This window comes from Pyrus communis, chromosome 11, assembly GCF_041283825.1.
Source record: "Pyrus communis isolate YQ-2024b chromosome 11, ASM4128382v1, whole genome shotgun sequence".
Lineage (NCBI taxonomy): Eukaryota > Viridiplantae > Streptophyta > Magnoliopsida > Rosales > Rosaceae > Pyrus > Pyrus communis.
The window spans coordinates 27,050,297-27,063,528 of record NC_142575.1 but is presented as its reverse complement, the minus strand read 5'-3'; the positions used below and the strand labels follow the sequence as shown (position 1 = coordinate 27,063,528).

The window sequence follows — 13,232 nt, the reverse complement described above, 5'->3', positions numbered from 1 at the left end:
AAGGACATGTTGAGCAACATCTCTGGCCGAATCTCCCCAACAAGAACTTGTCTGCGGAACTCTTTGATTCCACCGTGGATCAGGAAGTGTATTATCAGAAAATAATAACAACTTACAAGAAAATGAAGTTTGCTTAAAATAGACCGGACCCAAAGGATGAGAGAGGCTTAGGTTGGCCAACTCATTAGCAATAAAATTCATGTTACAATAGGTATGTCAAATATTACATTTCCAGTCACACAGTAACATCGCACAACAAGCTTGAATGAATTCACCATTAGGATGATTATCAGTGGCACCATGTGATATAAGATGGACAAAAATTGCAGAATCAGACTCCAATAAAAGGCACTGAAAACCTTTATTCAAGCAAGTTTTAATCCCAAAAAGATGCTCCAAATTTCAGCGTTGAGAATCTTTCCATACCCAAGATTAAAAACCTAGTATCCCAAGCTCCAAAGAGTTCCTAAGAACACCACCTACTCCAAAGAGTACCAAAGAGTTCCTAAGAACACCACCAAGATTAAAATAATTGAGTAATTAAAGGAGTGGTCAAACGTTAATGGTAAAAAAATTTGTCAGGTGAACAAGATTTGTAATGGGCAAATGGGATATTATATAAAATTTGTGCAGATGATTAACTCTAAAGGTTACTCTGTACTTGATGGGCAAGCTACTAGATTGTCAATGGTGGTTAAATAGAAGAAGAGATAATGTGGGCCAAAAGGAAGTGATTAAAGTGTGTTATATAGTATCTTATATGGAATATCTTGTATTTGATGCTTGTACAAAATTGTTGTGTCTTTTTGTGGTAGTATTTTTTCGTAAGTTTTATATGTTAACTAAGAATAACACAATGTCTTGGTTCATTTTTCCATTTGTAACTGAAGCTTTAAGCTTCTGTGAAGGAAACGCTGGCTAGTTTCACTTCAGTGGTGTGTTGATCCTTCCATGGCACTTACTTCAGTGGTTTGTAACTGAAGCTTTGTCTTTGTTTTGTTGTTAGTCTTGTTAGGCTTTCAAATCTTGTTCCTTGCTTTTTTAGTTATTTTATTCATTGCATTTATCAGATTTTTAGTGGGGTTGTCTTGGTTTTGTTGGTTAAATTTCTCTTATTTGTTGTTTGGACTTGGTGTTTGCGATATTAATGCATCTGGCCTTTATGATTGCAGGAAATATTTGTTTTGTTGATGCTCCTTGTGTTTGTTGGTGTTTAAGGAGAAAGAAAAGTAGAGGGAAGAGTTTGCAAAGCAGCAACATGCATATATTTTGGCTATCTAGACAAATTGTTTTTTACTGAAACCAACTTGCATTTGTATATTTTATGAACTTGGTTATGTGGTTGGATTAATCTATATAACGTAATAACTGTAGTTGTATTTTGTGAACCTTCTTTTATGTTATTGGAAAATATTTTGAATTTGATGTATGAAATTTACTATTTTTCTTTGTTATTTGAAAATTTATGTGGTTTTCAATAGGTATAAATATGAGAAAAGTTCATTAAACAAATGAAGATTTGTCAATTTTTTTTTCCCTTGTCCTATCTTGTTCAGTACCAAACACAGTATAAATAATACAGTCATTAGTTTGATACTGCACCAAACGCCTGACTTATCTTGTTCAGTACCAAACATAGTATAAATAATACGGTCATTAGTTCGATACTGCACCAAACGCCTGACTAATTTAGTCAGTACTATCCGGTGGCTATTTATCCTATCCGACAGAAATAGTCAGTATAGTCCGAGCTGCCAAACGAGGCCTAACGTACTACCAACTCCTGGAACATTCCTCTTTTTCTCTCCGTCCCTCTAATTTTCAGCTTCGCAATACCTTTTTTCTTCTTTATCTTTGTAGAAATCTTGTATTTGTTGCTCACTTTACTCAACATAACACCCAATGATACGTAGGCAATGTACTTCTGGTCCTTTATAAAGAATATACACTATCTTAGACTTAGTCTTTTTTGTCTTTGCCCTCACTTTTATCAAATCTATGATTTACTTACCGGTGTATTATTTTTTCAAGACCCCTATAAATGGGCTTTATCCCTTGTCTCTGTCTTCCACCATCTCTTCCCCCACTTGACACCAACGTATTGGTCATCTGTCATCAAGTCATGCCTCGTATTTGTTCTAGTTTTCCTATTGCCAAAGTTGATAAGTCCTTTTGTACGGATTGTGCCCTTAGCAAGTTCACTCGATTACCCTTTTATTCTAACAATAATGTTCGTGGTTTTTTTCCATTTCTATTATTTACTCTGATGTTTAGATGTCCCTGTCTACTTTTCTCAGTGGTTTTCTTTAAAGTTAATGCTAGGAAAACCAAAATTTTAAATCAAGTTTGCAAGTCAAATATGTGTCACCAGGAAATAAGTATGTTAATCAACATTTAATTAATAATCAAATCATTAACAACCACATCATTTGGTTTTAAAAATTTAGTTTCCCTAGCATTATCTTTTCATTATTATGTACTCTTTACAAATGCTTTTTCTCATTTTTCTTAGATTTTTCCCATGAAACGAAAATCTAAATTTTTTTTTTTTTCATTTTAAACACTTTGTTGCCATGATTTGTGACATGTTTCATTCCATACTATAGTCCTCCAAAGTGACAAAGGTACCAAATATGTCAATCAATCCTTCTCTACTTTTTGTCATAAATAAGACATCAAACAACGCTATTCCTGCCCACAATCACCCCAACAAATAGGCTTGCCGAAAGGAAACATTGACACATCACCACTCTTATCCGTTTCCTACTCCGCACTATTGGCCTACATCTTAATTTGTGGGTTGAAACGGCTCTTACTGCTACTCATACTCATCGTATACAACATAACATATCAAGTTAATCTTTATAGCATTACCCAAAAATAAATAGTTCTAATTATAATGCTTGTGTGGCAAAGTCATCATTGAAAGATAAATGACTTCTTGCATTCCATATGTAAATGGTCTCCCCAATACTATCAATTTATTATTACTATAATTATAATAAACTTTCAAGGATTAGGTAACGGGATGAAATCATTTGATGGTTACAAACGTATCATCATGATTTTGATGGTTTTTTGCAAGGACACTAATTCAGGATAAAACTACATACTGGACTGAAATGATCATCAAATTCGATTGATGATCTTTTAACCTTAAAAAAAAATTGAATTTTTTATGTTTGCCGAATGAAATTGGGAAAATTTGTCGCCCAAACTTATCTAAATATCGTTGAGCAACATCACTAAATTCGTCAGGCAGACTTTCAAATTTTTTCCAAAAAAAATCAAACTTTCTCCCAGATTTAGGGTTTGCCTAATGAAATATTGTACACTTCGTCATGCAAAGGTATTTTCCCACCAATTTTTACGGCAAAACATTAAGTGCACGGTGCCTTTTCTATCCTACAAAAGTCACAAATTTAACAAACTTCTACAAAATTTCACAAATTTCTTACAAAGTTCACAATATTTCACAAATTTCACTTTGCCTCTAGTTCGAGTTAGAGTGACCCAACGGCAGAGATACCCAGCAACACCGATGCGGCCATTATCGAGTCGACGGCCCGGCCCACTGCATTGGCTTCACAAGGCAGGGTGGCCCGATCTACCAGGCGTGTTTATAGCTAGAGCCAGCATGAAGCTATGCTAGCTCAAAATCTACTCTGTTGACGACGCATAGGGCGATGCCTATTCGCCAAACCCCCTAAGGGGGATAGAGAGGAGCTCACATAAATTAATTCATGGATGATGAAATCACATGAATTCTTACATGAACTACGAAAAACTTATTATTCTGGTTACAGAAAAGTTCCAAAGTTACACAATTTGATGGATACGTGATGACTTCATTTGGATGGTTATGGCAATTTAAATTTATGGCTTAAATGCCACAGGTTCTAACCAGACATAACGCAGCGTATGTTTTAATTTACTTTTTCTATTTGATTGATTGTGGTTCACACAAGCGAAAATCTTATTTATCTTTCTTAAGTAATATATTAAAAATGTTGAGAAATGCATGGTTTATGGGACTATCAGTAGTTTAGTACAAGTAATTCTCTTTTGCGATCACATTCTTTTATGTTCATTTTTGTGTATGATTATTGATGTCTTTTTGGACCTATGCATCTGCCCCTAGTTTATGTCCTTTGAATTTCTTCCTCGTTGTTATTTATTTGATCTTTGAATGATAATTTTAGTTTTTGCTTATGTTGCTTCCACGTAATAGTTGAGTGTTTCTGTCTACTGCATTGCAGATATGACATGCCTTCAAACCATTGGCGTAAGGAGTCACGTATACCAAGACAGGTCCCATGTGACTCACCATTTGGATTTGTTCTATTGAATGGAGAGTTGCATGTAATAACCCTTTTGAAGGCAGCTGAATCAGCAGAAATCCGCAGGTCGCAACTGCATAAGAGAGCAGGAACACTTTACATCCAAATCTACCATCCTAAGAAGAAGTCATGGAGAGATCTCTCATAACAAAGTCACTTTTCCATTACAGCTTGGATTTCAATACTGCAGTTATGAGCACCATTCGCTTGTGAATCTCGATTCTTATTGCTTGTCCTTGTGTTGATAATTGTACCGATTGATGTGCTGTGCTGCCTATATTGGATCATCGGGGTCATTGCTGCTAGCATATTTGTATAGTCTTGAATGTACAGCTAGCAGACCGATACAAATACCTAACCTGTTAGTAAAGCGGTAATTAGATAAGGTTGAATACAATTGAGTTTCATATATTGTGTCGGTTCTTTTTCCAGAGAACAGATAAATATGTGTGTGTGTGTGTGTAATTAGATAAGGTTGAATACAATTAAGTCCTGTTGAATAGCTTTGTTGCTTGTGCACCAATCAATCTTTCCCCTTTTCGTGTTACATCTATAGTTGATCTGTTTCTTATGATTTCCAAGTCCGGTTTCTGGGTTTGTAGCTTCATCATGTATTTACTCCTCCGTACTTATGATACTTTACAACCAAGGACAAAATCAGACTCTCATTTCCCCCTCCCCTTTGAGAACAGTAAAACGAACTCTAGTCGTTTTCCCATCAAATGAAGTCTTTTCGGAAATTTCAACAAAAAAAAAAAGAAAGTCGTGTAACAAGTGAAGTTCTTTCAGAAGTTCCGAGCAACTAACAGAAAGGTGTAAAAGTGAAGAGCGGGCAAAAGTTGAGACTAAAATGCAGAAATTCCAAATGAAGAAACGTTTCCACCAAGTTTGTTGAGTTCCCCAGTTTTTTAATACATGGCGAAGCGACTGGTGCGCCTAAAGAAGAACCGACTGGCCGTGAAGAATGGGGCATAAGTCCAAATTCTAACCCGATACAGCGTTAAACCGCAACATGTATCACAAGTTTCACTTTCATACATCTATGACTTCAAACCTCAGATATAGTAAATTCAAGTCCTAACATACAATCACCAAGTCAACCCAAAATATTTTATTACATTTTGGTCAAATATTCGGGAGAAAAATGAGGGAATCTGCTTTCTTGCCAAAGATACATCCCTTTGTATTAGTCGCACTCATCATGTAACATGTAAACATGAAATGATTTATCTCTACAACACTCATCACATGACCTGTAAACGTAAGGATATATCTCTGTTGTAGGTCTCGAAGTGAAGGTATTGCAAGGTCCATAGTAAGTGCAAAGAAGCATATATTGTGGGTCAGATTTTGATTTCTCTGTGCCCCAAAATGCATGCCAATAATATAATGAAAAATTATTTGCAAGACTCGTGCTAATACATGTAAGGAGAGATTCCAACTTAAGAAATTTGAAAATTTTGCTTTGAATACTACTATCATAGATCAAACTCATTTCTTCTGTTCTGAGTCCTGACCCATTCAATTTTTAATGCTTTCCACAATAGAAAAAGGGCACATTGGTGCCTATAAATAGCCATATATCTAACCCTCCACATAACGCATCCTTCATATTTTTAAGCTAGCTATCTTTGCTTAATATCTATAAGTATAAGATCAATAGATCACCATGAGGTTTCTTAATGTTATATTCACAGTTACAACAGTTGTATTTCTCATGAGCATGAACATGCATGAGGCTAGTGCAGGCAGGGTGTTGCATGATGTGAACGGAAACTCAGTAAGCATGATGATGACGATGAGCAAAGACATCATGCTGATGGAGTCGAAGCAGAAGTCCAACCATCCTCCTCCCGGTGGATCTAATCCGAAGGTCCCTGCTATGTCGAATGATCTTGACGGTTCAATGATCAACCAAAGGAACTTTGCAGGCCACACAACTACTCCGCCTTCTCCACTTGATGCATACCCTCATAATGTCGTGACTAGATCACTACTTGGCGTGGCTACAGATCATAAATCATTTAGTTGATTAACGATATCTACAGAAATCCCAACCTAATAAGATATATCAAATGTGATAGAAAATAGACGAATAAGTAGAGGGGAAAAACCTAGTTTAATTTTTCACATTTATTTTCATTATACCTTTCTTTTATCTATGTTTCTTCTTGAATAATAAAAAAAAAAGATGAATTCTCATACAACTATCTTATTTCTTCTTTATGTAGTATGCGTGTCAAGATTATATGAGATTTTTTTTTTTGGTGGGAATAAGACGTTTTATTCAAATATCATGAGATGATCCAATTAACAGTTTAAAATACTCCATTTGAAAGTTAACATAAGCATTCGGAGCAAAAGCATCGTCAAAAGATGCGTTGCCCGAACACTATCATGGGGCAAAACAAAGAAATAAACAAAAACACATACAAGTGTTTACAATCATGTCGTGGAAATGTCAAGTTACACTTGATGCACTGCTGCAGTGAGCCTCGGTAAAAATCCACCACATGAGACAAATACACCTATCTATCTTTAGACTCATCCGGATTAGGAAAATATAGCTATCTATCCTTACACGTGAGACGAGAAAACAAGTATTGCGCAAGCTTTATACTCATCGTGTTATGAATACGGCTTGATACACAAAATGTAATAATACAATTGGCTGAAAACTTGAATTTTTTTTAATATGTTATATTATTATATTTAATATACCAAACCGTGTTCACGATAGAAATTTCTTCTACTCTTGGTATTTGATAGAACAGCAGAAAAATCCGTCGTTTTAAGCACACAAAAATGGGACTAGAAAACGACATATTAATCAGGGTCGTATTCATTGATAACGTGAAAACAAAGAAATAAAAACACAGGAAAACTGGAAAAAAAATACTAATTGCTTTAAACTTGCTCTTCTCTCGAGATCCATCCACCTGAGACGCGTGAAGCCATGCATTCAGATCTTGCTCACAGACTCTAATCCCACTTTGATCCAGTCCCTAACGTTCTTATATCGCTTGCAAATTACACGAAAACCAAACCCAAAAGTCAGAGAATTGGCAATTCAATCCAGAGATATAGAAGAATAAAGAGGAGGAAGAAGAAGATGCATATGGCATATGGATGGCCGCAGGTCATCCCACTCGAACAGGGTCAATGCCCTTCTTCCCAAAAGATCATATACTTCAAGGTCATCAATCGCTTGCTACTTGTCGTCTCTCCTTCTCACCTTGAGCTTTGGAGCTCTTCCAAGGTATACTTGTATTTTATTTATTATTTATGCGTATGTGTGTTTTTAGTAAATTGTGTGTTTTATGCAATTCGTGATGTGGGTTCGCATGTGTTTGCTTTGTACTTTGATGAGTATTTGTGGGTTTTCGAAATTGATGTTGGTGTCAAGGAGATATAAATGTGCAGTGATCAAATGGGCAGAGTGCATTTGTTTAAATGAGATGGGTTTTTGGGGGTTTGGTGTATTTTGTTATTTCTTGATGTGGGTGTTGTGAATTTGGCTGGTACATACATGCATACAGTTATGCAACTATATATGAATGATGTATGTGGGTGGGTATATATTTGAGCTTTTGTTTGATGTGGGTTTTGTTAGTAAGGTGTTTGACATTTTATTTTGTGTATTTGGGCTGGTGGGATTCAGCACAAAGTTGGACTGGGGAAGTACATGAGGGATTCAGATTCAGCGCAGAGGGAATGTGAGAATTTGTAAGTTGTTTGGAGCCCTGATGCCAAATTGATCGCCGTTCTTGTAAGTATTTCATTGATTTTGCATGTAATCTTAGTTTTGTAGGTACTTTATACCAAATTCACGTTCTTTCTTATGTAAGTGTGTATGCAAATGCATGAACAAGTTATACAATGTGTCTATTTATGCGTGCAAGGGTAGCTCCTTCATGGTCATCACTACTTGAGCATTGACCGGGATTTGTTGAGTAACGTGAGTTTGCATGTCCACACTTGACCATATAAGAGGAAATGAATGCAAAATAGTTTAACTGATCAATGTCAATTTGGTGGACATCAAATTTAACCTAAAGTTAATAAATTTAAGTAGAAGTTTGAGTATATTTTGAACTGTTGATCTTATTTCCGAAATATGATTTGTCATAAGTTTTTTTAGCAAGTTCACTCAATTACCCTAATAATGTTCGTGGTTTTTTTCCATTTCTATTATTCATTCTGATGTTTAGACGTCTCTGTATACTTTTCTCAGTGGTTTTCTTTACGGGTAATGTTAGGGAAACTAAAATTTTAAACTAAGTTTGCAAACTAAATATGTGTCACCAGGAAATAAGTACGTTAATCAACATTTAATTAATAATCAAATCATTAACAACCGCATCATTTGGTTTAAAAAATTTAGTTTCTCTAACATTATCTTTTCATTATTATGTACTCTTTACAAATGTTTTTTCTCGTTTTTCTTAGATTTTTCCCATGAAACGAAAATCTGAAATTTTTGATCATTTTAAACACTTTGGTGCCATGATTTGTGACATGTTTCATTCTCTACTTTTATGTCAATCAATCATTCTCTACTTTTTGTCATAAATAAGACATCGAACAACGCTATTCCTGCCCACACTCACCCTAACAAAATAGGCTTGCCAAAAAGAAACATCAACACATCACCACTCTTATTCATTTCCTACTCCACACTATTGGCTTACCTCATAATTTGTGGGTTGAAGTGGGTATACGACATAACATATCAAGTTAGTCTTTTTTGTTGTGCGGAAGCGTCAACCAAGTGTGAGTGAAAAATAAACCACAATAACTGACAAAAGATAAATGGAACAATACCAACAAGAACACCAAGATTTATACTGGTTCGGCAATGCCTACATCCAGTTTGGAGACGACGGAGTATTCCACTATAATCAATGAGAACATACAATAGTGTTTATCACTCAATTTCCCAAAGACCCGAATAACCCCAAGCTCACACACTTACAATAGGAAGAGAAAACCAAAAATACAAAGCAAGACAATTTGAGAAAATTCTTCTCTATGCCAAATGGCTTCTTGCTATTTTTCTTTCTTCCTTGTTTCCTTGATGTTGTGTTTGAGTTATGCCTACACCTCCTTTTATAGGCCAAAGGCCTCTCATCAAGTCAAAAGAATTAGGCATAAATGCATCCATTCTTTGACCACAAATTAGGCATAAGAGCATCCATTTTATTTCCCACATGTAGCATGCCAACCATCAATTTTGACCACAAAAGTAGCCAACATCATTTGTTGGTTTTAGACTACTTGTTTGAGCCAATAATCAACAATCTCCACCTTGGCGCAAACCCTCTAAGTAGATCTCCCAATAGTCGTCTCCCACTCCCCCATGGGGCAATCAACAAATTTTACCAATGCCAATCAAGTCTAAGCAGTGCTTAAACTTGAGCAACTTAAGCCCGATCGTAAATCGATCAAATCGCTTGTACCATTGTCTTGGAGACTGCTTCAAGCCATACAATGATTTTTCCAATTTGCAAACCCGATTTTCCTTTCCAGCAACCTTAAAACCTTCTGGCTGAGACATATAAATCTCTTCCTCCAAATCGCCATGTAAGAACGCAGTCTTGACATCAAGTTGGGCCAACTCAAGATCAAACTGCACAACCAAAGCCAACAGAATACGAATAGAAGAATGTTTTACTACAGGAGAAAATACCTCATTGTAGTCAATGCCTTCTTTCTGAGCATAGCCTTTAGCTACCAATCTGGCTTTGAATCTTACATTGTCTTTTCCCAAAGATTCCATCTTTTTGGCATACACCCATTTACAACCAATTTCTTTCTTCCCCTTTGGTAACTGAACCAGCTTCCAAGTCTTATTTTTATGAAGAGATTTCATCTCCTCATCCATAGATTTCTTCCACAACTCGTACTCTGAACTCATGACAGCTTCTTTGTAGGTGGATGGAATATCATCTTCAATAACGGGAAGTGCATATGCCACAATATCAGTAAATCGAGCAGGCTTTCGAATTTCCCTTCTCGATCTTCTGGTTGCAATATAGTCTTGTTGCTGTGGAGGCTCTTGGGTAGGTGCCTCCTCTTCATCATCCTCGTCCTCATCATCATGATTAACTGTAGGACTAGTGTCTGTAACATCAGACCTTACTGGAACAACTGGAGTCTTCAGTAACTCCACCTGCTTTGAGCTACTCATGGTCTCGGTCGTTTCAGTTTCACCTTCATGCTTGTTCTGATTAACCATAGCAGCCTCATCAAAGGTCACATCTCTGCTTACAACAAATTTCTTCTCATCTGGACACCAGAGTCGGTATCCCTTCACGCCAGTGCTAAAGCCCATAAATAGAGCTTTCTTTGCTCTTGGATCCAACTTGCTTTCTCTGACATAATAGTAAGCAGGACAACCAAATATGTGTAAGAACTTGTAATCAGTACAAGGTTTACCAGACCATACCTCCATGGGCGTTTTGCCCTCATTCGCAACAGCTGGCAATCGATTAATGAGATGGCTTGCATAAGTAATTGCCTCAGCCCAAAACGCCTTGCCTAATCCAGCATTAGACAACATACACCGAACTTTCTCAAGCAAAGTACGGTTCATGCGCTCCGCCACCCCATTCTGTTGCGGTGTCTCCCTAACCGTGAAGTGCCTCACAATACCCTCATCTTGACAAAATTTCAAGAAAGGATCAGACTTATATTCACCCCCATTGTCTGATCTGAGAGTCTTGATCTTTCGACCGCTTTGCGTTTCAATCATCTTTTTCCACTTCAGGAATATCTTCAAGACTTCATCTTTACGCTTCATGGTGTACACCCATATTCTTCTAGAGAAGTCATCAACAAAAGAGACAAAATAATGGCTACCTCCCCAAGATGCATTCTTGGAAGGTCCCCAAACATCAGTGTGAACATAATCAAGAATGCCTTTAGTGTGGTGAATAGCAGTGCCAAATTTTACTCTAATTTGCTTACCCAACACACAATGCTCACAGAATTCCAATTTGCATGCCTTTGCACCTTTCAATAAGCCTTGCTTCACCAATCCTTGCAACGCTTTTTCACCAGCATGCCCAAGACGCATATGCCATAACCTCGTGGTGTCTTTGCTATCTGCGTCAGCAGCTTCGGTGACAGCTGCTTCACCAATAACTGTACTCCCCTTCAAGAAATACAAGTTATTTCGTCTTGTACCTTTCATCACCACCAGTGCCCCGTACACAGCTTTAAGAACTCCACCCTTCATGGTGATCTTGAGACCCTTGGATTCCAATGCACCCAGTGAGATAAGATTTTTCTTCATATCCGGTACATACCGAACATCACTTAATTCTCTGACTGTTCCATCATGCATCTTCAAACAGATTTTGCCTATCCCTTGTGTTTTGCAGGCATTATCATTACCCATCAAAACAACTCCACCATCCAGCTCCTCGAAGCTAGAAAACCATTCTCGAATGGGACACATATGATAGGTGCAACCTGAATCCAAAATCCACTCCTTGGAGTGACCATCAGCAGATGAACTAGCCAAAGCAAACTCGAAATCATCATCTCCAGATTTTGCAATATTTGCTTCAGAACCCGCTTTCTCCTTCTCTTTGTTCTTCAATTTGGGGCAGTCTTTCTTCCAATGACCCTTTTGGCGACAAAAGGCACATTCATCTTTAGCAGGAAACTTCCCTTGTGACTTTGAACGAGATTTTCCCCGCTTCCCAGATTTTCTTTCCTCTGTTCGACCCCTTGCAAAAAATGTCTCGGTTTGTGAATTGTGAGTCTTCAGTTCCTTCTTACGACACTCATGATTCACCAATGCCGCAGACACCTCATCAAGTTTCACCTCGGATTTTCCATACAACAGAGTAGTTGTCAAATGATCATAATCATCAGGCAATGAATTTAACAAACATAGTGCCTTATCCTCGTCAGGAATTTTCACATCAAGGTTTGCTAAATCAGCAAGTATTTTATAATAATCATTGAGGTGTTCATGCATAGAAATACCTGGACTATACTGAAAACGGAAGAGTCGCTTCTTCAAGAAGAGCCGATTTTCTGCGCTCTTGGTCATATACTTCTCCTCCAATTTTGTCCATAACTCCTTAGCAGAAGTTTCCTTCATATACGGGTATTTCAACTCCTTATCAAGGAACGATCGAATAGCAGCACAAGCATGAAGATTAATTCGTGTCCACTGCTTGTCATCAATATCTTCTGGTTTATCTTCCAGAACCATATCCAACTCTTGTTGATACAACACATCCATAACTTCACATTGCCACATACCAAAATTATTAGAGCCATTGAATTTATCAACCTCTAACCTTGTAGTAGCAATTTGATGTCTATTGGATGTAGATGCCGACGAAGACGATGTCGACTCCTTCCCCTTCACAGATTCATCTTTATCTCCAGCCATCTACTCGGCACTATTCACGGGACTGTAGCGCCAACAAATTTTTCACTCCCACGAGAACGCCTAGTCGAAACACTAGGCTCTGATACCACTTGTTGTGCGGAAGCGTCAACCAAGTGTGAGTGAAAAATAAACCACAATAACTGACAAAAGATAAATGGAACAATACCAACAAGAACACCAAGATTTATACTGGTTCGGCAATGCCTACATCCAGTTTGGAGACGACGGAGTATTCCACTATAATCAATGAGAACATACAATAGTGTTTATCACTCAATTTCCCAAAGACCCGAATAACCCCAAGCTCACACACTTACAATAGGAAGAGAAAACCAAAAATACAAAGCAAGACAATTTGAGAAAATTCTTCTCTATGCCAAATGACTTCTTGCTATTTTTCTTTCTTCCTTGTTTCCTTGATGTTGTGTTTGAGTTATGCCTACACCTCCTTTTATAGGCCAAAGGCCTCTCATCAAGTC

The 13,232-nt window shown here is 37.2% G+C and overlaps 1 long non-coding RNA gene across 1 annotated transcript; it reads left to right on the top strand.

Moving 5' to 3' along the window:
- The first annotated feature begins 7,134 nt into the window (after positions 1-7,134).
- On the top strand, positions 7,135-8,264 carry LOC137741515 (uncharacterized). Its single transcript, XR_011069305.2, has 2 exons — positions 7,135-7,599; positions 8,002-8,264. It is a non-coding gene; the product is annotated as an uncharacterized LOC137741515 (long non-coding RNA).
- Positions 8,265-13,232: the final 4,968 nt, after the last annotated feature.